We start from the raw sequence: 3,550 nt of genomic DNA, 5'->3' as shown, positions 1-3,550 counted from the left end.
AATGTAGCTCGTTGACTATTACCATTATTATTTTTTGTAGCCTCTTCTTCAACATGGTAGTTAGATTTATAGTAGGAGGTAATAACAAAATATTTTACTACATTTAAATTATTAATAATTGATTTGAATTTAAATAAATTTTTGTTTAAATAATTATGTTTGGTTTTGAAAAAAAAAAATAGTAATAATTTTTGGTTTTAGATTATTGTGGTTCAATCAAATTTTATATAGACGTTCATCTTTATTGTTTTTGTGTTGGCAGCAATCAGTAATAAATTAAGTGTAATATGCACTTAGATTGGTGTTGCAAGTCTCAACGTTGGTTATTATTTATCATGTAATATTATGTGTATTACGTAATGTCATATATTTTTACGTGAATGTGACTCGCGTGTAGACGAAACTATACAATTAAATGTAATATTTACATGTACCTATTTTATTATACTGCAAACTCCGCCAGCGACGTAGTCGTTTTTCCCGTCCATGTTTTAATGGAGAGAGACTGTGCTGAATATAATAATGGGCAATGGAATAGGTTATGCGACGAGTATGAATACATAGGAAAAGAATGGAAAAAATGTGTGCAGTATCGAGATAACGTCTCGGCGGAGATGTATATATTTTTAATACTTTGCCATACGTTTCCATTAAAAGATTGGTAAAATTTTGGATATTAATCAAAAAAGTTGAACCGTCCGCAGCAAAATACACGGCAACGATGAAACCTGATTTAAAAAAAAAAAAAAAACTTTGTATCCCAAAATGACTATTTCATTCATCGGACAACTGAAAAAACATAAACAGCAATAATAGAAAATCGGCATTAGTCCATTGTGTTTTCGAAATAAATATGATTATAATTACGTTGCTTGACGCTATACAGTATTAATTGTGAAAGTAATAATGTATCGAAATCATATTTCCATCGATCTCGAATTTTTTCTACTTAGATTTTTTGTACTACTTCACAAGACATGTCCTTGTGACGATACAAAATTCTGTTTTCAGATCAGTAGAAGGGGGGCTTTTTTCTGTAAAATATTTAATCATATTTTTTTTTCTGAAAATTTCGACGTCCTAATAAAGAGTTCTAACATGTAATTTATCTGTTATTTGTAGAAGTTTGTTTTTACTTATTATATTTTTTGTTAAAATCTTTAGACCTATTGATATTTAAGGTCTTATATTGTTAAAAACATTCCTAAATTTTCTAAAATTATACATAGTATAAATACCAGAATGACAGTTGGTAGTGCGGAAATTCCAATGTAAGTACTTACTTAAATGCCAATCACGTGAAACTAGAACAAAGTCATTCTTCAAAGGAAATTATACAATTACATTTATAATATCCCAAACTCTAAATGGTTTGATCTAATTTATATTTTATGAGTGATATATATGGTGACAAAGTGACACGCTGTAAATGTTTTTGACACAATATGTTTTAGTTAATATAATATTGGTTTGTTCACCATTTATGAATAATAAAAAATAACTGAGTATAGTAATGTTATTATTTGTAACTAATGTTTGCCTAAACTACTTTAAATCATTAATTAGGTATTTGTTAAGCCATTTGACCATAAATAAATATCAAAATTGCAAAAGCTAGGGTTCATTTAGAACATGCAAATCAGAGGATTAAAACTTTCGTCCTCTAATTTTCATTAGTTTTTGTTACAATATTTCGTGGAGAGATTTATTTATAGCATACTGTAACAAACCAATTTTATTTTCTGTTAGCAGCGTTGGTACTTAGGTGCAATACTTTAATATTTTGGTAAAATTTGAGAATTGAGATAGGTACCTATTATCAGTGACTTGGAAGGTAATTCACTTATAGGTATGTTCAAATATATCAAATATGTCGATTGGTATGGATATTTAAATGTAAACTTTACTATTTTAAACTTATTTTATATTATGGTCTGCTCTGCTTCATACTTCAGCATCCAACGGATTTGACGGTTACACCATCATCACATTATAATATACCTATTTTTTATTATAAGTAATTTTAAAAAAAAACAGTGTTACCTATAGTTCCTATGAATCGTCAATTGAATTTAACATAGGTATAAGTCCTTTAAATTTTATAATTCATTTCAGGTTATAAATCAAGTATTACATTTGCTTACCTCCTTGATTAACAAATTAATATAATCTTTTTGTTAAATGTCATGAAAAACTTATAATTCTATTTAGTATTGATATTCCTGAAGGTAGAGAATCAATAATTCTTTTTTTGTGATTATTAAAATATTTTTATGGTTTTAATTATTCTTTGATATTATAAATTTACAACTAGTGTTTTTTTTTTAAAAAAAATCAATTGTATAAGTACAATGAAATATCCAACTACAATTTTACTTCAGTAAAAATATTATTTGGTTAAACTTTTAATTATGAGATATTTCAGAAGGCCTACAGTTACAGAGAAATATAAAAATATCTAATTTTAATAAATATAGAGGTTTCAAAATATGACACTGATGAAAATTATCGATTCCCCACATGTATAGGAAATTATACATGAAGAAGCCAAGAGTTAACGGTTCCACCAGCTACATTAAGAACAAATTCACTTATTAAAAACTTAGCTACATTTGCCATCCTAGGAAATCTTTCTCGTTGCTTAAATCGCAAATGGTGTAAATATCTGCTAGATAACAATCCTTAACAAACAAAAAAATATAAAAAATTAATAAAAGACTAAAGCGTCATCAATGGGTGGCTCCTTCATTCAAATTTTTTATGTTTTATTTATTTTATAGCTCATACTCTTATTGTGTCGGATGGTACAGATTATGTAAGTATACATAAATACAAATAAAGAAATTAATAACAAAGAAGATATTTCGGTACAATATGGAAGCTTAAACACAATGATAATAATCCTTGTCCGCTATAGTGATTCTATTTACTAAATTAATTTTATAAAATGTTTAAACTGATCTAAAGGCGTTTTAAAATATTAATTCAAGTTTATTTATATACTAATAAGGTATATCTATGTATTACTTGTTAACTGTAAATGTAATATGCATCAGTTAAAAATTATTAAATGGAAATATAGTACCTATTATATTTTAAAACGTCACTCTCTTCCATACACTTGCACATGAGTAGATCATATAGGTAATTTAAAATTAATAATTATTATACCGTAACATCACCGTTAAACCACTATAAGGCAGGATTTTTCCGGTGGAGGAGATATGTTTAAATTCATGATAGGTACCTATTACATTTTTCAAAACTCAGGCGCTACACGTATAATGTTTTATAATCTAACACTGTAATTCAACATAAATTTCATTTTGCATGGCATTTTGAATATCTTATAAAAAGCTTTAAGTATGAATTGGAGTTCTTAACAAAAACAATATTTTTTTTTTTTTTAAGAGTGTTGAACTTAAAATATTTCGAACTAAGTCACATTAACGTTTGATAATAAACACCAAGACAGTGTTACCGGAAACGTTTTTAATATATCAAAGAATATTTACTAAGTCCTTGTGTATTTCTTACCTTGTTTGCCGTA

The sequence above is a fragment of the Diuraphis noxia genome, unplaced genomic scaffold, assembly GCF_037042655.1.
Source record: "Diuraphis noxia isolate RWA-SAM2 unplaced genomic scaffold, SU_Dnox_SAM2 contig0001, whole genome shotgun sequence".
NCBI lineage: Eukaryota > Metazoa > Arthropoda > Insecta > Hemiptera > Aphididae > Diuraphis > Diuraphis noxia.
This window is presented reverse-complemented; position numbering follows the sequence as displayed.